This window comes from Triturus cristatus, chromosome 7 (assembly GCF_964204655.1).
Source record: "Triturus cristatus chromosome 7, aTriCri1.1, whole genome shotgun sequence".
In the NCBI taxonomy this organism is placed as follows: domain Eukaryota; kingdom Metazoa; phylum Chordata; class Amphibia; order Caudata; family Salamandridae; genus Triturus; species Triturus cristatus.
In genome coordinates this window covers 1,540,982,410-1,541,005,390 of record NC_140590.1, presented here as the reverse complement: position 1 = coordinate 1,541,005,390, position 22,981 = coordinate 1,540,982,410, and the positions used below count along the sequence as shown (strand labels likewise).

Here is a 22,981-nt window from a genome sequence, read left to right as displayed (position 1 = left end):
CAAGGCCATTAAGTATCGCTCCCCACACCTGATCCCAGGACCAAACCCATTTCTCTCACAGCCTGGATTTTGAACTTGGTACCTAGATTCACAATTTAAAGAAAATATAATCATTGGAGCTACTCAGCAAAAATATGAAATGTATTGAATTCTGAAGCCTACCTATAAGTGTATTAACATATTGCGCTGCAACGCCGTCTGACATCTCCAAGCTGGGAGTCAGTGTCCACTTGGACTCACTTCCTTAAAGATTTTATACTGATCTTATCGTCCCCATTGTGTGACACTTTACTTATTTGTACTATCCCACTCCACCTTAAGGGATGCAATACTAAAAGGTTATACTCTACTGCCGTTGGTAATAAGAAACACTGAGGGTGGGAAAGAGTAAAAACCAACAAGTTGGGGTGTCTGGTATACAAAGCTTTAAGACAGGATAGAGTTCGGACCAGGAGCAGAAGCATGGGTAGAATTAAATTTGATGAGGGAAAAGGGACAACTGATAGGAAAGTTGCAGTGTATAGAACACGGCTAACTTTTTTTGCTGTTTTATATAGTTTGAACTCAACCCAAAAGTATTGGAGCGCTTTACATGAGCACCAGTTACTTCACACAAGGGCACATTCATTTTTGTTAGGCACGGGGAGATGAAGTGATTTGCCAAGAAAAACAGGATGTTGAGCCGACAGTCTCGAACCTGGTGTCCCCAGTTCCAAAGCCGGCAGCTACTATGCCACATCTGCTGACATGCAATATGAATAAATGCAGCCTAAAACCCATTTTCTTGTTACCACAACCTGCCCTTCACAATGTTTTTACCTGTAGCCTCCAATGTGGCGGGGTTTTGAGAGACCAGCTCTGGTGAAAGGACAAACAAAAGCAGGTCTTGAATCTGCCAGGTTTTAAATCCAGCCTCAAAATCACTTACCACACATCGTCCCTCCATGCACTACACCCAACAGACCACTCATAAATAAATTTACCTGCATGCTCAGATGCGGACTTTGCTAAAATAATACCTGCAATCAGAATTAAAAAATGTAGATCAGTGCTGCCCCATCCCAGAGGTGAAGACACAACTGACTGTTTAAACTTTATACCCTATTCTAAGCAAAGAATCATTAACAGAAAAAAATAACATGCTTTAGTGGGGTGTGCTGAGTACATGGGACATGTTTGAATCCTTCCACAACCAAAACCCCTTATAAAGAGAATGTTTTTATTTATTGTAAAGCCTTTTGTCAGACATCATTAAGACTGACCATACCTTGGCCTGAAACTCTCTCCAAGCACCTCAATCCCACCAGTTGACCATGTAGGATGCATAACTCAAAATACATTCTTTATCCCTGAACTAGCGAAAAGAACTGAAGATATGCAAGAGCACAGAAAATAAACATTTGCTCTTAAATGTGTTTTGCCAATGGGGCATTTAAAGGTGACCCTGAATTAATGAACTGGTGCTATAGCTAGCCAGTGCAACTGCACCAGTCCTAATATACGACCTATAAATACAGATTGTATAAAACAGTTACACCATGTAGATTATGATGCAAAGTATATGTATTGATAAAGTAACACTTCTTTGAACCCATGCAAACTTTTGAATGTGGAAAGCAATATGTGATCCCATGCAGGAAATTCAGAGGACAATTTTACCTTCACTAGGCACATCGTCCATGTCAAAGTTCAGGATCTCTCGTCACTGGGAAAGACGATAAGAGATGGGAAGAATCCGAGGGTTTCACATCTTCCAATAATGTACTTTGGAGCATCTGTTGCGTGGTCTGCTCGAAGTCGCCCATGATGGCAGCCTGCATCAGTGGCGAGGTCAGATGATCATACAACCACGGTTGAGTGACAAGAGATTGAGATGAAGCAGCAAAAGAAGGAGGCTGGGCAGGTGAAGATCAGAGCCCTAGTAAGGATGTAAACAAAAAGGTAGCTCATTCACATTTGTAATTTTCATCCAGATTACTGCAAGGAGGCATGGATGCCTGTAGTGAAATCTTACTCGAAGATCTAAAGGTTGATAGATAGGCTGTAGGAAAATAAATTGGCAAGTCACAAGATTGAAAGAATGTTTTTTTTACTACTCTTCTCAACCACCAACACAAATACGGTGCTTTCATAACAGCCAGTCTGTAAAGATCCCACTGTCCTTTGGATTATCCAGAAGAATTACATTAGTGCCACGGTCTTCTTCAATTAAAACTGGTGTGGTCCCTCATTCTCAACTTAAAGCCTTAACCGGCAAGCAATACTAGCACCCCTGCAATGGTGGAGCCTATTATGGCATGAGGGGGTAAATGGAGGTGTCACAGGGGCTAATGATCCAGCCATTTAAGTTGGTCAGTGGGAGAGATAAAATCTACTGGATTGGAGTCCACCCACCACTGTTCCCACTTCCAGCAGGAATTCTAAGCAATTTTATACCCATCAGACCATCATATTAATGGTTGCCTCGACTGAAGCAATTTCTGCATAGAAGTACATAGAGTCAGATGGGCATACCACCCCACAATGGTCAGTTTGCAGTGCTCTAAAAAAGAAAATCACAAGAAAAGCCCTATTCACCCTGTACCTACAGTGCTAACTTTGACACCTGGAAGTGGACTTTATACTAGCTCTGTAGACTCTGTGCACCAGTCATGGATGCCTATTAATGGAATTAGCGTACCCTCGCATGTTCTTGAAAGCACTCCAACCAATGCCTCTGTGGTCACCATCTGTGTTTCAGAGGCGATCAGATGGCTCATACAAAGCAAATAGGAGCCTGCTTGGGGGGAGAAGGGGTTGGTCAACGATAGAGAACAACTGAAGATAACTGGCACAATTTAGGTGAAACCTATAGTACTCAAAGAAATTCGCTGAGATCTATCAATAGCTGTTAGTCACCATGACTTGAGTACTCAGGCCTTTCCTAGAGTTAGGAACAATAAAAAGTAAGTATTCCATGCAAAGCCAAGGATGCTTCAAGAAATTTGAATTACCAGATGTGTTTGCTTCAGGGGAGACTGGTGCTCATGGGCAAAAGGGGCATTGCCCTGCCACCTTCTGGGAAGAGGCAAGAACAGGGAAAATAAAATAGCAGTTGAAAAGAAATGTCTGCTTTGCGGCAGTGTCCTGAATCTCCTGGGTGAACTCTACTGAACTTTGGAGATGTCCTACTGCAAAAGCACAGGGCATGTGAGGCTTTATGCAATCTGCAGGCACAAGCGACAGCAGTGAAATCACACGCGGCAGTGCTGGATTAGAATTCCATGGATCTAGTTGCTTTTGGGGCGCATAAACAGTGGCCCTGGGAGGAGTTGCAAAACTCCATGCACTTCAATGGCTTGGGGTGGGAGTGAGTGGGTGGGTGGCAACAATGTTGATTATCACCGAGGGGCAGGCTGTAGGCGGAGTGTAGGGGGACAGCTCTCCAGTCATCAACCCATGGTTAGTACTGTATTTGGTTTCAGTTTGAAAACATTGCTGAGCACACACAGTGCTCAAATATCGACTGCTTGGGCCCAAGAAAAGGAAGGACCCAGCTGCGGACAACAATTAAACTTGTGGACTCCTAGTTTAAGTGTGAAGTTAAGCCACTGCATCAGGAGCATCACGCCCACCTCCCATCCACCCGCCGTGCATTAGCAGCTACAGAGGGAGTAGTGTTCTTGATGGCTTCTCTGTCTGCAGCTTAGCAGACAAAGGCTCATAATGAACTTGGGTGGAAGAGGGAAAGGGTGGAAATATGGATGAGTAAAAGGATGGATGTAAAGATGGATGAGAAAAACAATGGATGAGTGAAAGACAAGGTAGATGGATGTCTGAATGACAGGATGGAACAGTAGATGGATGGTGAGTGAAAGGGTAAATAGAGGGATGTATGAGTGGATGGAACAATGGATGAGCCAGTCATCGTTGTGCTGCACACAGTATGCAACTTACCGGAGACTGTGGACCTTTACAGTATTGCTCCTGGACAGCATGGATGAAATCGGGTCCTTTTTGTTGCTTCAGGAATGCACACCTGGGGAACGGACAGAAATAGGTTGAGAAAAGGATCCGCATACAGTGAAGCTGCACTATTGATGGGATAGGTTCCCAAAAGCATTGACAACTAGCCAATGATCAGTGTAGCAATTCACCACTTAGGTTTGAAAGGGGAATAATGGTCAACTAGAGTTTTGGTAGGAGCAGAGTTACAATGGACACCATGATACTTTTTATGGAAGCTTGAGGTTCTACAAGAATCAACGACTAGTGTCAAGCAGACCAGATATTCTATCACCCTTCTAGGCTAGAATGTTATGACGAGACTGAAAACCATTATAAAACAACAAGAGGGAGAGAAATGGGAGCCACTCTTGATCCCCCTAGATACTATCAACTAAACAACAAAAGAGTGCTGCCAAAAAAAAGAGACAAGCCAGCAAGAGAAATCACTCTTATGATTAAAAAGAATCCTCACTCAACAACTTAGTTAGTGACATGCTTCAACATTGGGTTCCCACCAGAGAGTTGAAGTTGAAACTCACTTCATCAAAGCCGAACACCCGTGTGTCACCTACACACTCCCATCCGGAGAGCCCCGTAGATGTAATGGGGTCTGAGTTTAAAAAGGAAACGGAAAGCCCGGGAAACTCCGATACGTGGGGACGTATGGGCATCGTGCGACTACCTGCGTCACTACGCGGGCAGCTCGAGAAGCTAGAATGTAGACTTTACGCCAATCAGAAAGACTGATCATGACGGAGTCCTGTTGATCGTATAGTTGCTCTGTCCTTCAGAAATTCTGAAGGACCATTCAAAACTGTAAGTTAAATTGGTTCTACATACACCACAGGTTAGGGTGCGCCTTAGCGTGTGCATACCGCCGTGATACTTTATCTGTGCCTGGTTTTCCACCAATTAAAATATTTTTGGATAAAACCTGGGCATTTTTACAATCACTTGTTCACTCACATTCACTCTGAACACAAAGAAAACCTGCTCTGCTGTAAACCGGCATCGTAGCACACCAGAGAGGCCTCTCTGGTGGGAATCCAGTGATAAAGCAGGTCACCAACTAGGTTGGTGAGTGAGGGTTCTTTTTAATCATAAGAGTGATTTCTCTTGCTGGCTCGTCTTTTATTTGGCAGCACTCTTGCTGTTTAGTGGTGACTGAAAACCAGCCTGTCCCATTAAGTCCAGATTCTCCTCACCTGCAGCATTTCTAAACCATCCCACTGTTCCCAAGAAATCATACCCCAGGCATGCTCTGCATCTAGTCCTGCTCATCTTCACTGTGGCATTTCTTTAATGATGGAAACACTACCCAGGGAGGGGGAGGCAGAGGTATATGCTAGGTGCACCCTCCTATGTCGCATGTAGTAAAAAAAAATCTGAAATCTCAGATAGAGAAGCTAGCAGGAGATAATCGCTCAGATGCAGGTGAAAAATCTAGCTAAGAAAGGAAAAATTTCCTTTCTCGAATCCCCTCACTCACCAGGGTTTCCCCACGGTGACATGCTTCATCATAGGGGCCATCTCAACCCACTGTGGGTTGAGGCATGCTACGACTTGCAGAGATACGTAGGAGTACTGTTTTATGAAACTATGTGTGGTGTAGTGGTGTGTATGGATTGGAGTTAGTTTTAAAAAATCCAACTAGTGGGCTTAACTTTTATTCTTGCTCCTAGTTGATATATTAAAAACGGGGTTAGTTCCTAGGGGGCCTGGATACAATGAGTCAGGTGACACTAGTGGACGTCAACCTGTTTCGAGCTTCCCCAAAGCTCTTCTTCAGGACAGGCACAGGGTCCAGCCTGGTACCTACCACTCCTTAAGTGACCTAAATTAAGGAAAAAGAATTGTGCTGCAACTAATAAGCATGCGCGGTTAATACAAACGATTCACTAACGTAGTATCTCTGTAAATGAAAAAAATCACAACGTTCTTAGCTAGATTTTTCGCCTGCATCTGAGCGATTATCTCCTGCTAGCTTCTCTGAGATTTCAGATTTTGTTTTACTACATGTAAACACTACCCTACCAGCCCCCTTTCCAGTCCACCGACCAGCCAATGTCTCCTGGCTGCTCCTCTAGTTATCGCCTTATAAGAGGAAGGCCAATTAGCCAGAGATACGTCAGGCAGTCACAGGCCTTTTGAAAACTGCATATAATTCACAATAGAAAAATAGTAAATCTGCACAGGATCTGGAATAGGATAGGGGGAATTAGGTGGTATGAATAGGGATACCACTGGAACCATCAACAGTATTTTCATATACAAACCTGTAATATTGGGAAAAATTGCATTCAATCCATTGAACAGTAAGCTAAAGGGAAAAAAGGTTTGTGCCATCTAAACTATTCCCAAATTAGGCAATCTGGTCCAATTTGTCCTGTTAAACAACAGAGAGGATTTTATAGACAATTTAATCCAAGTATGGACCTTGAGCCACTCTTGAATCTGCAAACATGAACAAAATACTTGTCACCAACCGAGAAAGGGGGCAAATCCAGACCGGAAACATCCTTCCCCACCACCCCATGGGGCACCTCATGGTCTCACTTTCACACACAAATACATTCCTGAGTACCATGAGCTTTACTTACCAAGCAGGACTTGCCACAAAATAGCTAAATGAGCAGAGGTATAGCCATCAATGGTGCAGCAGGCGCAATGGCACCAGGACACAAAATTGAAAGAACGCTTTGCCCTTTTATTATGGTGGCATTTTGTCAGCTAACCCAGGGCAATAGCATGGTCATTTGCCTGTGTCATTTCCTCATGCTCTGTTGGTATGACATAAAAATGGCCACACCCATGCATCCACAGACTCCGGCTTACAGGGGGTAGCATGCTGCCCATGTAGGCAAGCACTTCGTTGCTCACAGAGGTAGGGAGTCCTATATAAATGCTCAAATGCAAGCGTCTGCAGAACTGCTAATAAGACTAGAAACAGCCTTAAAGCCCTACGATGGTGTGGGGGCCGGCACTGGTCGTGCCAACCAAGAGAAACAGGAAGATGAAGTGAATGGAATAATAACCACAGATAAGAAGTCAAAACATGACAGTTAAAAGGAAGGAGCAGAATATAGAAAGTGAGTCAGAACAAGAAAGGGAAAATGTTTAAGAGGAAAAAGCAGAATACATACTATGACGAGGAGTGAGGCTTAAGCATAGAGTAATTGGGGGTGAGAAATGGAAGCGCAGGAGTAAGAAACTCGAAGCAAACACCTGGTGGTTCACTACCAAGGTCATGGAGTGTATTTGGATTGTAGTGTCCCGTGTCAGTTGCACTGGAGAACTTAAGCATGGGTCTCCTTTTGGAAATAACAGCTTGCTTTTGGCAGTACTGCAGCTCGTGTTTCATTTGCTAAGCTGCCTTCATGAATTGCCACACCTACAAACTGCTAGTCCTGAGTAGTGCCATTTTAATTATTACATGGGTCTCTGGGCAAAACATTTTTTGCGGGCCCCTGTATGGATCAAATTTTAAAGTTTATTTGCCATTTCGTGATATTCAATGGTACATTTTACCTGGGTACCAAAAACGATTGAGATTCCTTTCCTGCCACCTCAAATATTTTTAGGACAATAGTTTAGAGAGGGTAAGAGGTAGCAGTAGGCGGAGAAAGTGAGCGGTTTAGATGGACAAAAACTAGGCCGAAAGCTCAGTTTCCCTAGAGGGACCCGGTTAATTGCCCACTGTGAGCTATAACTCCTTAGGCCAAGAGAAGTGCCGTAGAGTACATGTGGAGATGTGGTGTGGACATGGCAGATGCTGCAGAGGCTTGGGAGGAGATTAAAGCAGTGCACTCAGGTTGCTTGAAAATGTGTGTGGGGGGGGGGGTCACCCTTATTTAACAGTCACCATCTACCTGACAACGTTCAGCCCCACCCTGCCCATCTTCCTCCTACCCCAATAAATTATTGAACAAGAGATATAGTAAGTCTGGTTAATGTAAACTCTTGGCGCTATACAAGTGCCATAAAGCAGTTCAATGATTGTTTAATTATTGCATAGTTAACAAACAAGGTTCTGTTCACCAGGCCTCCTTCCCATCTGATGCTTTAAAGGACCTAATATGGTCAAACTCAGATTACCAGACCAGACCTTCATTTGAGAGGTAGTGCTCCAGCAAATCACAGCAGCGGTACATTACTACCAATCCGAGTGTACAAGCACTTCCACATGGAAAGTAGGTACTCCAGATACCCCATGCACCTCTGTCCATTTCTAATATTGTTGACCCTGCAGCCCTCTACTGCTCCCCTCAGAGGAGCCAAGCTGCACCTTGACCACAGGCAATTTGTCAGTATATTTCTGTTCTTTTCACTAGGGGTGAAGTATCAATCTGAAGAGCAGCCATTCCACTCAAAACTGTACTCACTTACCTGGGAAAACGTTGGGCATGGGTCATGCTGCCTCTTCCAGTTACTAACCCCCGTACTGCAGTAGAAACACCTTACGCAGGCACCATAATCGACAGAAGGCAATGCTGGTGAAAGAGGGAACTGCTTAGCCATAAACCACCCCATGGTAACAGCACACAAAATCACAAACACTAATATTTTCCATAGTGGCAGTGCCATAAAGCAGAAATTCCAACTCTAAGTTCTTAGGAGTATTGGCTGACAAAGGACCATATACATCATTTATGATTGGGCCTTTGATATTTGACAAAAATAGTAGTCTCTATATGTCAAAGTAGATACTTTTAACTAAATAGGATTTCAAACATACACAGGACCAATTCTGGGCCACATTGCTATAGCAGCTGTAGGCCGTACGGCTGCAATAGATTATCATTGCATATAGGAGTAAGATTTTTATAGGAATTTTATTCTCTTCTCAAATTACTTGCATCAAAAAAGTTGTACACATCTAATGAAATGCACCTGTGGAAAGTACTATTAAGAAGGATTGTACATTGGTCCAAAGGTGTGCAGTATTGAAGGATTAGCTTGGACAACTCTCATATGATTATTCAAATAGTGTTTAAGAAAAAAGCAGCAAGCATATCACAGTAGCCAGCTCCCAGGGCTTTCTATCTGAAGCTGGTAGATCACTGTTGCTTAGTGGCCATTAGGAACAAGCATTTGAAAATGCAACAGGTCTCGCATTTGCAAGAGTTTAATCTATTGGCATTGTAAATGACAATGCATTTTGTGTGTTAATTATCAAAACAGATAAATAAAAGGCACTATCTGTCTTGATAATTAACACATGAATAAAATGCATTACCATTTACAATGCCAATAGCTCAAACTCTTGTTAATGTGAGACCCATTTCATTTCAAAGAAGTGTCTGCCATGGTCCCGGGCTGCTTGGAAAGTCAAACGTGAATGGTGTGCTGAATGTTGCAGGAAAGCATGTCCTACCTGAATAAGGAGAAACTCATTAAAGAATAGTGCTTAGAGACTAAATAAGACATACCGTGTAACAGAAGTTAAATGGCCAGTCCTCAAGGGAGGTTACAAATGAAAACAAGGCAGTACTAAGTCGGGACTAAAAAGCCTATTACAAATCAGAAGCCTGCATCTACAAAGGACAATGACACAAGCCAATGAAAAATAATGGGTGGAGAGTGGGCGGCGCGTCAAGTCTATAATACAACATGCCTCGCAGAGCAGCGCATGTGCTACCCAGGCTCGACCCAAGAAGTACTACAAGTAGCCCTAAAAGAAAAAAAAAAATACTATCAAATTCTGCAGTGTTGCAGGTATTGTTGACTGAACAGTATGAAAAAAAATATGAGCTGTCTGGTCATAAAGCAAAGTTTAAATAAAAAAATAAAAAAATTACATTTCTGCAAAATTGTATCAGAAACTGTGCAATCAACCATGAAGTAAAATTCTTCACATGGGACAATTCTAGTCGTTCTTGAAATTAATATTGGTTGTATGAGGGAAAACAAAGTTTAGTCTTATGAATGATCAGTTGAAGAGGAGTTGCAATCATTACAAAAGCGTGGAAATTGGGCATGTTTGTGCCCATAACACAGCCAAGGCAGTTCAACGTGTGCAGATCTATAAAACCTCAGCAGACTAGTTTAGTTATACAGTCTTGATTTCAGTATCATTGGCTATGCTGATCAAGCGCCTTTAGCATGAAGTCGGCATCTGCCTACAATAGGGGTTGCTTGAGGAAAGCACAAACACTTTGGTTTGTTCATAACACCTCTTACGGGATTAGGATTTTTTTTAGTACAATTCATTTTAGCCTGATCAGCGACCATGTTTTAGACAGATTGTCTTGCCTAAAATAATTTATTACGTTTTGGAAAAACAGTCTAATGTGGCAGCATTTAGGGACATGATGAAGTAATAGTGAGGCTTTAAAGGTGACCAGCATTTGTGGCTCAACAACTAAAGCAGACAAATGCCAATAAAGCATGGGGTCTATGGATTCATCGCAAGGTTTGTATGGCACGTGCACAGCTCCTTTTAAAGAAACGGTTTAACAGATAGTGTTAATTTTTGAATTTTTTCTAGAATTTTTTGTCCGTGCTTCCAGGGTGTCACCCCTCTGATGTGAGTGCCTCGAATAAATCCTGGTGTAGCAAACCCTAAGTTTAGGGTGTGTCCCCTGGGCACTGGTTAAATAAATGAATGCTTTTCATTGTTGAATCAAATAAACAACTGCTTGTGATTTTTCAATAAAGTTACATTGTTGTCAATTCATACCATAAGAGAAGGCTTAAAACAAGGTTCTGGTTGATAGAAGCAAGAGAGATAGTGTTAATAAGTCAGTTATACAATTAATTTTACAAAAAGAAATTATCCATTTAGACACTTATTTACCCATTTATTCTTCCATTAACCTGTAGATATACATATATAAAAAATATTTATTTTTCAGAAAGATGAGGTCATGAGTGATTTCATCAGTGATGTCATCAGTGATGTCATGAGTGATGTCACTGACCATGTCATGAGTGATGTAATATGTGACGTCATCAGCAGTGGATTGCGGTCGCGCGAGTTATAGTTAGCTGAACTAACTATAACAGGGGAATTTCAACGGTTTTGTACGAGTGATATGTCCAGCTAACTATAACATGTGTGAAACCTATGCTTTTTTCAGTGAATTTGTAAGGTTTTTTAAATGCTAATTTATGTATGTATTATAGTTTTTATATATTTATTTTACAATAAACTACCTATGTATATAGTTATAGATTGACTGTATCCTGTAATATGGAATGGCTCAGCTCTTTTTTTTGAATTTGGATACAGTTGAACAGCATAGTTAATATCTTCTATAAGCTTATGAACAGTTTAAAATGTTTTTTTTTTTTTTTTAAGGGTTTTTCACGGTGCGCGTACCGTGCGCGCACCGGCAATTTTTTTTATTAAAGGAATTTTTTTTTTTTTTTTTTATTTACGAGGTCCTTTAGGGACCCCCTGAGAAGGTCTGGGGGTCAGGGAGTGTCTTCCCTGCCTCCTTTTCATGTTTTAGAAATCGGGTTAAAAGTAATTAATTTCTGATTCCGTACATGCACCGTGCGCGCATACGTGCGAGCACCGTGCGCGCACGGCAAGTCATGTGATTACGAAACAACACTTTATTGGTTCATAGTAGTTTCTGTTCCAGAATCTTCAAACACCACACCCACTCCCCTCACTATTTCTTCTTATTTCCTGGGACAAGGAGCTGAACAGCTACTCTAGTAAAATCTTACTTGAAAATGGCAGAACAGCAGTCTACTTCAGAGAGTGAGGAGGAGACCTTTGTGGCACCACCAAGGAAGACCAAATAAAAAGACTCTTTCATCTGGAAATTCTTCACCTTTCCAGAGGGCCAAAAGAAGGTCAATGCCCCGAAGGTGACATGCACTATTTGTGGAACTGTCTTATCCAGAGGAGATCCCAGCAAGAAATACTCATTTAGTATTTATTCAATGCTGAGACACTTCAAGACAGTGCATCCTGTACCTTATGCTCGAGAGACAACTAGAGCCCTAAGGGACAACCCTCCACCTGCCCAGCCGAGCACATCATCTGTGGCCGCAGATTCTCCGTGTACCAGGCCACTGGACATCCGCCCACTTTTCCAGAAGGTGCACATACATCGTAATGTGTGCAATGCTGTTCTTTGCTACGGTGAGAGCAGTATTAACTTGATTGAAAACAGAATACAGCAGCACACATGCTCCAGCCCTTAATTTTTTTCCTTTATTGTTTTTGTTCCTGTTGAACATTTCTCCATTACCAGTTTTTTTTTGGTGCTCTAAAAATTTTTTAAAAAAATACAAAATTGTTAAAAAACTAAAAAAAAAAAAATATACAAAACAAAAAAGACAAAAAAACAGTTCTTTTCAGAACTCGCTTCTCTTCTCCAAGAAGAGCTATATTCCTAATATACTGTGTTGTCATTTTATTGAATGAATGTGTAGTGTATACATGAATGATTGAAATGATTGAAATGACTGAGTGAAGAGGAGGAAAGGACAGACAGAATGAGTGAGAAAAGGAAAGTATGATCAGTCATGAAAGGAAAGTGAAAGAATTACTGCAACAAAAGGACTAAGGGTAGAGGATACAGGTAAGAAGAGTGAATGAGTAAGGGAATGGCAGTGAGTAATGGAGAGTGATGGAGGGGGAGTGAGAAAAGGCGAGTAAGGGACGGAGATAGGAAAAGGGAGTAACAGGTCAAGCGGATGAAGTACAGCAGGGTAAAGGGATTGAACGTAAGAGAAGTGGAGTGATGGTGAGATAAGGGGTATGAGGATTAGAAAAGGGGGTAAGGGAAAGTGAGAGATGGGGAGTGAGGGGATGGAAGGATTTAGGAAACTGGAGTGAGAGAAAGGGAGTCAGGATTTCAATGAGCAAAGGAGAGTGAGGGAGAGTGCAGGAAAGAATGCAAAAAGATGAAGGGGTGTGAGGTACAGACAGGAGGAAGTGAAGTAGGAGAATAGGAGTGACTATGAGTAAAGGATAGTGACAGGGAAGGTGAGGGAAGGAGAATGACGGAGAAGGTTAAAAAATTAACATAGATGGAAAATGAGTGATGGAGAGAGGAGGAGTGGTAGAAACAGATGTTAAGGAAATTAAGGGTAAGACAGACAAAGGGAGAGAGACAGAAAAAGAGACAGAGCAAGGAACTGAGAAGGAGTAAAGCAGTTAGAATGACAGACATATGGAGACAGGGAGAGAAACATGGTTGAAAAAATTGTGATGGAGGCAGTAAACCTAGGGGAGTAGTAGAGAAGGAGTGAGGGAGTTACGAAAGAGCAGTAAAGGAAGAAGAAAGAGGGAAGGGGAATGAGAAAAGCAGAGTGAGGAGAAGTGAAGAAAAGGGAGCATGAAAGTGAAGGGGTGAGAAATACAGATCTTTTAAACTTACCTGACCAACAAAATAACTGAATTAGAAATAAATGGGGGTTTTTTTAATTACAAGAAAAATGGATTAAATTTCCTAAATTTTCTTTCTAGATCTGAAAAAAAAGAAAAAAGTAGCAATATTTAACTATACACTTTAGAATACAGTACACATTTTCATATTTAGACAAAGTAATTTTTTGCCCTTTTTTGCTGTTTTCAGAACATATTGAATTTCACTGAAAATAGTGATATCAATTGTATTAATCACTTAACAGCGGTCAAAAAAATAAACAATCTGAAAGATTGTTTAAAAAAGCCCTGAATCTATCCTCAGTAAAACATACCTTGATAGAAATGTAACATATATATTAAAAAATATCTTCTAAGAACAATAACTATTTGCAATAAATAACATCTGTAAATCTTGTTGCTTAAGCACATACACCAAAATAAGATCTGTCAAAGAAGTCCCCAACAGAAACATTTACCTTTCCATGAGGCCAAATGGTAATTTTTAAGTCCTTTTTAGGTGAAATATCCAATGGTAATCCTATAAAATCGAAATAATGGTTTCTGCAGATGCTGCAATTTGTATCTAAAATTTTGGTTTTAGAAAAATTAAGTAGGAATTTGGTAATTCTGCAGGCAAACGTTGCTTGAAAATCAATTGAGAATCATTACACAGTGTCCATCCTTTTTCACATTTAAGATAAACTGTGTAATGACCAGAAGTTATAGAAGGTCCATCATGAAAAATTATTGCAACTCCAACAAAAGTTTTTCCAGATATTGATAATTGTTGTCCTGTAAACTTCTTTATTAAAGTGTCCAATTTTGTTCCATCAGCTCTACAACGTTGCATCATTAAAATTGTATACTGTCCATATTTCTTTAAAAATAACGTTGATAACATTTCTGATTTACATTGAGAACATTCCATGTTGTGATTTGCATCTTTAACTAATTTACTAAAAGTCACCGATTTACTCTGGTAATGTTAAATGTATGAACATTTCAGAATCAAAATTAGTGCTGCATGTGTTCATACAGTTTTCACAACAATGTTCCCATTTATAAGAGAGACCAAACATATTTTCTATTTCTACCCCTTCATCTTCCAGTACCATAAGCATATACATTAAGAATTCCTGTGCATCTTGCTGGACATTGTGTAAACTGTGTACATCCAGAACATACATCTAAAAGATTTCTAACATCAGAAGCACTTTCTAGTTTAGTTTTATCATTACTCAACTTCTCATAAAGGAAACTCGGCAGAGAACAAAATCTTTTTTCATGATTTAGTATTATCTGCTCTTGCAAACTTTCAAGATAAAATACAACATTCAGCACTACATTAGCGTAGCAGTTGACACCAGAGCTATTTTCAAAATGACAACCAACAACCTCTTCAACATTGACCTTTTACTTTTTGCTTGGAATCACATCACTCTCCTTTTGTTTTCTCTTCTGTTCATCCTCATTACAGATATTCTCAATTCTCCTTTTCCGACAAACACGTTTTTCAAACACAGGATACTGACCTAAATGATGAGCATAGCTTCTTCTTAATCTATTATATTCCTTTACACAGTTTGCATCAGTGCTAACTTTTGAGTCATCAAAGTCTATCATGAATAAACCAGATAATGTTTTCACTCGTGACAAAGCAACATATGCCATACCTTCTTTAAACACACTAGATACAATGTTTACAAAAGCACTATCTACAGTTAATCCTTGAGATTTGTGAATAGTTACAGCATATGCTAGAGAAAACGGAAACTGCTTCCTACGTACATATAAGTCTTTCACAAGCAAAAAACGAACTGAACAACGACTAATGTCTTTAACCTCTTCAATCTGATCAAATTTTGTTTTTAAAAATTCAATTCCATTTTTTTTCTGGTAATTAACAAAACCCACAACTTTACCCATAGCTCCATTCACTAAACCTTTTTCTACATTCAAATTAAGTCTTAAAATTACTCGACAGTTCATACATACAAAGATTCTTTTCTAAACCAGCTGTTTTTGATATGTTTTTCTCTAGAGAATCCAATTTAGTTTGCAATTTGCCTGTCAATATAATAGTTATTCCTTCATGCTGTATTTTATCCACGGATTCAATTTTTATAATCTCTTCATTTTCCAATTTCAAAAGTTCTTCATTGAATATAGAGCATTCATGTAGTGTTGACATTAAGCGGATTACAGTATTTTTTCTGCAATTCTCTTGTATATTTTCTCTGGAACTATTTGTTCTGTTGGAAACAAATTACATAGCAATAGACTCTGTAAAGCTTTTCTGCCATGTTCTGTGAGTAGTCCAATTCTGATATCTTTGAGAATACTTGCATAGTCATCATCATTTGCATGCCGCATATTGGTAATAAGTTCTTTGTACTCAAAGTATGACCAAATATTCACATTACCTATACTTCCTAATGACTTTTTCGTGACTTCATGTGCAAGAGTATTAAATACTGGTTGTCCTTTAACTGGAGTGAGCTGCAGTAGATCCCCAAAAACTATAACATGTTTTCCTCCAAATAGCACGTCATAGTCTGTCTTTAGAATTTGCTGCATTCTTAAATGCACAAAGGCAAGCATTAAGTTTGATACTATGCTTACCTCATCAATAATGAGAACTTTCATTTTCTTCAACACTCTTGAAACTTCAAAACATGCTTCTCCTGTTAGCTTGTGGTATTCTATTTTGTTCTCATGCTCTACTGGTAACATTAGCAAACAATGTAAGGTAACTCCTTTTATGTTATATGCTGCTAACCCAGTTGGAACAGTAACAACACAAGACAAAGTTGAATCAGTTTTTTTCTGTAGGTAGCTTCTAATTACTTTAATTAAGAAACGTTTTCCAGTTCCAGCTTGTCCACTCACATACATTCTAATTGGTTCAAATGATGTGCATGAGCACTTTATTTTCATGTAGTAATCCATGATCAATTTGTTTTCTGACTTCCTCATAAATTTGTTGTTGTTCATCATTCAGTTGTTGTTCCAAATTTGGTAATTATATTAAATCTTCCTGAGCTTGATTCATAGCTGTTTCCACTTCAGTCATGGCTATTGCAGCTTCATTTTCTACGATTGGTTGTCCTAGGGGATCTTCACTGAGCGTACCAGAACTTTGGCTGTCTTGAGAACTGTCTTAGCTACTTCAGCTGCAATTGTAGCTTCCTGTTCAATTTCTTCCTTTAACATTTGTACATAATTTGTGAAAGTACTGCATTCTATGCTATCTTTACATGCATTAAAGGAATCTTCATAGCTCTGAAAATCTCCAAGTAATTCATCCTCTGAACGCCATGGTTTAAACAGCTGTAAAAGTAGTAAAACTCCTTTGTCAGTAGTGTCGCAACTCAGCTTCCTGTGATTAATCAAACTTCCTTTTCTTTGTTTCACCAAACATCCTTCCTCACCAATGACTTTATATTTTCCATTGTTGAGGTCTTCTGTGGCATTCCGTGTAAAAATGTAGTTCTGCAGCACTTCATAGAGACACATGTTCTCAAGATGATGACTTCTGTTTAGGTAATATGTGTCCAACATATTTGTTTTCAAAATGTCTGTACTTTCTGGTTCGTTCTCTGCTAAATATTCAATTTCTCAAATAGATTTCAGTACCCGATTTCGCATTCCTTGAAGGCCTAAACTTACCCAAATTATTCTTCTGGGTTTGGAGTACAGACTTGCAGATGATAACCTATCTGAGCATTCGTATGACCAATTTCTCGATGCCCTAACATCTTTAAACTGAAACTGTATAGCTTTTTACTGACAGTCTTCTCGTGAGAAATCTCTTCCCACATTTCTTTCAATTCCGTTTTCTCAGATTTAGTGATGTAAGATGTGACATACCGAGCAACAGCAATAGAATTGTCAGTTACAAACTGAATATCCATGTTAGCATTCCACATGGATAAAATGACTGGGTTGTAGTCATTTATATATTTTGACTCTTCTTTTCTTCTTACAGCTGACATAAAACTGTTTACTCTTCCTTTTGAAACAACAGGTCATGGAAATCCAAATTGACATGTGTAGAATTTCTCTTTACTCTTGTACTTTCGTCTACAGTATTTTCCACACCGATTACTTTGGAAACATAAAACTTGCTCTTTTAAGTTTTTTTCTTCTGTGCTTTTAGGTATAGCACATGTTGCATATCCTTCAATGAAAGATAAAACTGCTTCATCAGAATCTGTTCCACATTTTGGGGCATCCTTGATCCACAACAGCATATGAATATGAGGAGCACCTCTTGCTTGGTACTCTTTTCTCCAAAAGAAATCCACAACTTCTCCAAGAGGTGGATTTTTTTTATTGCAGATGAAGGACATCATAGCCTCAAAACTATGATTGAAAGATCTGCAAACATTAACCGGATCCAATGAGCACAATTCTCCTGCTGTGTTGTATTGGATGTTTTCAATATTTGAATTTGCCTCTCGAAGAAAATCCAGTAAATCATCCCAAGCGTACTCAGCACAGCTTAGGGTAAGGAACCATGTAGGAGTTCCTAAAATCCGTAACATACATTTCAATTCTCCATGGTGTCGGTACCAATATTCATTAGTCCCACGCTGACAAGCCATCAGATTAATCAATTGAGTTTCCAAATGATCATCTCGCTGTTGCACTTTGTTCAGAAAATCCTTTGCAGACACATTATGTAGATGTACTCCAGTTTTTAAAATGTGATTTACTGTATAAGATAGTGCAGACAAGTCACTTTCAAATAAAAGATAGAACAAATAAGGAATACTTTGACAAAATCTTGGATCTTCTGCATATAATCTTGTAGTCCGATACTCAGAAGCAGGAATCTGTACTGGACGTTCATCATATCGTCCACCTTTTCCTGGAGGAAACAGCTGGGAAAAACAGCGAGGTTCAAAGCTCTCCTCCCATACACTCACGGGAGTTGCTTTTTTCATCTGAAACAGATCAATAGTGTTTCACATAACTTCTGCAGAGGATGTATGCTGAAATGTTCATAAATTTCTTCTTCTTTTGACTTCTCCACTTTTTCAATTTGCCCAGTTGGTATTCCTGTGTCTGCTAGTAAAACTTCTTCATCTTCTTCCATATAAATTGATTCATACCATTATTTATTTTCAATTATAAATTTGCTCTTTGTACTTTACGTACATCTACTAGCTCCTGCCAAATTTTCTTATTCTTTGTAGGTACACCATTAACCAGAATAACTAATGGTTCAGTTTCCAAACTATCGGCATCAATTGTTTCAATATTTTTTTTCAAATCTAATGGCAAATAGACAACTCTTCCTTTTAAACCTCTTTGTAAATCTGAAGGAGGTAATTTACCTGTTTTGGGCTCCATACGAACTATAGTCTGAAACGGATGGACACATTGAATGAGTATAGACTCATACGTATTTAAAATCACCAAGTTCTGCAGGAATATCAACCAATTCTAAATTATTATGTACAGCTCTAGCTGGCATTTTATTTTCTTCTAACTTGTTATAACAGTATTTACAAATACGCTGATCTTCACCCAAATCAAAACAATTTTCCAGAAACAAATATGTAGCAAAATCCTTCCACTCATAATTATTTTCTTTTTCACTTTTTTTATAGAGATCAACATTCCTTGTTTGAGTTTTATAATGGCTTCTCCGGCAACAAATACAAGTAATATTTGGTCTTTCATTAGAGATGATAGTAAATTTTGTCATTTGATCTTCAAAATTTTTACTAACAGTGGGTTCTACATTCTCTTCCACATTTTCTTCAATAACTGTCATTTCCTGCACTGTCTTGTTCTGGACCAAAGTAACAAAACTGAATATCATCAGTAACCTTCTCTACATCTGATATAGATCCACACAACAGAGCACTATTCAACTCATTTAACTTTAGTGCTGGACTTTTAGCAAAATACAATCTTCTCACAAACTTTCTCATTTCAGTATGATGTACTGCCAGCATCCTAAAATGGTGAAAAACACTTTGACAAACTTTCCTAGAAAGACAAGCCAGAGAATGTCCTTGCAAACCAGTATTCTTTCTCACTCTGCATGGATCTAGTCTTTGAAGCACCTTAATCTTCTGTTTAACACTTTTTTTTACTATATTCTCTTAGAAAGTCACGTAATTTATCAATAGATTCTTGTTGTACAGTACAAATACTACTACAATTCCAAGTGTACACTGGGGCTTTAGGAAGTTTCCCCATAACCTCATCAGCTAACACTTCTTCCTCATTTCTTGGAACCATTTTCTCCTTTTCCATTACACAACCATCTTTAACTTCGACCACTGGTGTCAACTGCATGCAGCAAACTATTACTTTGAAGATAACTCTCTTCATTAAAAATGGTTCAGTACTTGAACTATGCTTCCATTCTCCTAAGAACACATTACAAAAGTTTTTTTTTTTCACTACTCTTTTGCTTTTTGACTTCATTACATTGACTATTTTATCTAATGTACGGATCCTGTTCAAAATTAAAATGAATAGTTTTCTTTTTAATTCCAAAGCCTTTGCAACAATTGATTCAATGTTTCTTTTTCTTATAAAATATTGCTTTCTTCCTATATTTTTTCACATCCTTTAGCAAATTTAACACCACACTTCTCTGAAACATTTTTTTACGAATGTTTTGAAATTATGTTTTTCTTTTTAAGTCATTCTTTCTTGCTTCTGATTGTACATTAGCATTTTCTTTCTATTGTCTTGTTATTTTCTTCTTGAAACACTATTTGCAGTGGATATGCTTTGTACATTTTTTCTATGTTTGAGGATATTTTTTAAAAAATCCTGTCTGCTTACCAGAAGACTTTTTTTTCCAACATGAGGTTCTTAAACTAATTTCTGTTGTCCAGTTGTCTTCAAATATATATGTTTTTGCTGTTCTTTTCTCTTTCTTGATTTTATAGGGATGTTTAATTTATTTCAGTGTTGTTCAGCAATACCTAAAGGAAACTAAAAAAAAATACCTTTATGTAATTTAAATATATTACTATATTTTTTGAGCTTTTCAAATCCTATCATATGAGCTGCCCCTTTCCTACGAGTGCAAGTCTTACAGAACAAGAACACGACGAATTAAAGCTCTGACAACAATTCCTGTGTGCAGACAGACTCATGGTGTGATTCTAGGCAGAAAACGATATTGGATTGGCAATTTCAAAGCACATTTACTACTGTGGTAGAGCAAGTGATAATTACTGTAACAGCCTGACACATTTTCCTTATAGTTTAGAGAGGCAGAAAAGAGCACATGTCCTAACAGCTACTTGAGACCATGAGCATGTGGAACCTGGGTGAGTGATTAGACTAGAGCAAAGGAAATGAGCCTTGGTGATGTTGAATGTGTTAGCGTTGCACACTGCTATCTGAAATACCACACAGTGCTGAATAGTAAGCATGGGAGTGCAGGAGAAGCAGCTGGCTGTGTGCTAAGAGTGTCTTTCTGGAGAATCTGTATTGTCAGGTGCAAGAGAGATCTGCATGGACGCTTGCACAACTGCATGAAGACTGCAGAGATGTATGTAAGAGTACATGTGTGGTAAGGGTTAATTGGAGTTTTGAAGATGTAGGAACTACCTCACCCATTGCAGGAGTGGAAGGAAAATCTACCCTGTTGTTTTCAAATGTGTTAGCACTTGCCTCTCATCTGTGAGATAGTGATTTGTGCTGAATGCTAACCATCACAGTTCAAGAAAACAAGCTGCCCCTTTCCTACGAGTGCAAGTCTTACAGAACAAGAGCAACACGAATTAAATCTGACAACAATTCCTGTGTGCACACAGACTCATGATGTGATTCTAGGCACAAAACAGTATTCCTGGGTGATACCAGTACACCCTAACTTATGGTGAAGACATACTCCATAATATCTTACAAGTTCAAGGCAGTTAAATATCTTCCAAAACATAAAATGTAAAACACAACTTTAAAAGAAGAAACACATTTCTATTATTTATATCAAATACACCACATACATCCCCTCTCAAATTCATAACTCACCTTTAAAAGTAGTTAGTTGAGAAAGAAATGTGCCACTCACACAGCAGATTATCAGAGCCAGAATCTGAGCTGTACTCCTCTCACCAGAACCACTAAATGGCAAAATGTCTTTTTTCACACATATACATGTTAACTTCAAATCACATTGCTTCCCACATTTTTTTAAATGGAAACACACATTTCTATTGGTTGCAAATTTCAACCCTTTCCAAATGATTCCTACCCCCAACATGACTTCTGCCTGCTACCATAGCAACAGATCATGGAACACTGGTGTGAGCAGAGAGGTCAGAAGTTCAGCACACAATGTTTCTAATCCAAAGAGCAAGAGTGCTTAACTTTTCAAACCTAACAGCATATCCAAAGTAATCTTCTGTGGGAACACATTTTTCTTAACCAATACAAAACATGCTTTTAAAAATTTAAACATACAGCCTAGTTTTTAGTGTTGAATGGTCTGAAACAGCCAATGAGTTTTTTATTTAAAAAAAAAAAAAGTATGTAAGCCTCCATTTTACAACTCTCTTTCTTTTCATATTACCATTCTACTGAAAGACACCTTCTGAGTGCATCCAGATCTCCTTGAAAGATGTTCACAGTGTGGATTGTAGGTCATAGCTATGTCTACTGGAGTGAAAAGTATGCAGAAAAAAGGAGGTATTGTGAAAGACCTTGCTTTTCCAAATGTAGACATTAAATGGATTGGTCAGAGAGGGTTAAAGTGGCACCAATTAATGCCTTTGGTGAAATCCTTTCTACATCTCCCACAGCCTGACCTTATAATTGTGCACTGTGGTGGGAATGACCTAGGCACTTTAACTGGGGTAGGTCTGGAAATGCTTGTTAAGGACCCCTTTGTGCAATTGATGTCACTTTTTCCACAAACTACCACAAACTACCTTTGTATATTCTACTATATGCCAAACGCAAAAGTGGAACTGGTCCAACCAATATTGTCCGCAGTTTGAGAAAGCAAAAAAGCACGTCAATAAGTCGGTTTCTGCTTTCCTCAGAGACTATGGTATGGGTTCTATATACCACAACTTGCGTTACAACATGCAAGGCATTTATAGAGGAGACTGTGTTCATTTCACAGATGAAGGGAACAGAGTCTTCCTCTTGAACTTTAGACTCTGCAACGGTACTTACTTGTAGGTACAAAAAAAACTCAATGAACACAACGGCTCTTTTTAGAGCCAACCAACATCTAAACACTTAAACTTGATTTTTGATTCTATTTTTTTTATGAATTTTTTGCCACTGTGCGCGCACCGCGCAATATTTATAAAAAAAAAATGGTTTTTTTGGGGACCTTAGGGGTCTTTCATGGTCCCCCTGAGAAGGCCTAGGGGTCAGGGACTCTCTACCCTGCCCCCTTTTCACGTTCTCCACTTGTGTTTTTAGCTCTCTTCTGCCTCTAAAACTCAAAATGGCGGCTGGGGGGTGCGCGCACCCCGCGATTTAAAAAAAAAAAAAATGTTTTCACCCTTCGGGGTCCTTCAGGGACCCCCTGACAAAGGCTAGGGGGTCAGGAACTCTCGTGCCTGCCCCCTTTTCAAGTTCTCCACCTTACTTTTTCACTGTCACACATAAAATGGCGTCCGACACTTCCTGATTTCGACCGATTGGAATGTTGACTGACATCTAACC

General features: G+C 39.1%; 1 long non-coding RNA gene across 8 annotated transcripts in view; it reads right to left on the bottom strand.

Moving 5' to 3' along the window:
* Positions 1-22,981, bottom strand: part of LOC146812328 (uncharacterized) — a 192,921-nt gene that overhangs the window by 39,987 nt on the left and 129,953 nt on the right. For 6 of the 8 annotated variants that reach the window (XR_014965907.1, XR_014965905.1, XR_014965906.1 and 3 more), the window contains 4 exons: positions 8,374-8,477; positions 3,937-4,018; positions 1,660-1,918; positions 984-1,019 (listed from right to left, as the gene is read on the bottom strand). This is a non-coding gene — a long non-coding RNA (uncharacterized LOC146812328). The remainder of the gene's footprint in view (positions 1-983; positions 1,020-1,659; positions 1,919-3,936; positions 4,019-8,373; positions 8,478-22,981) is intronic. The other 2 variants (XR_014965908.1, XR_014965910.1) reach the window with 2 other exon arrangements.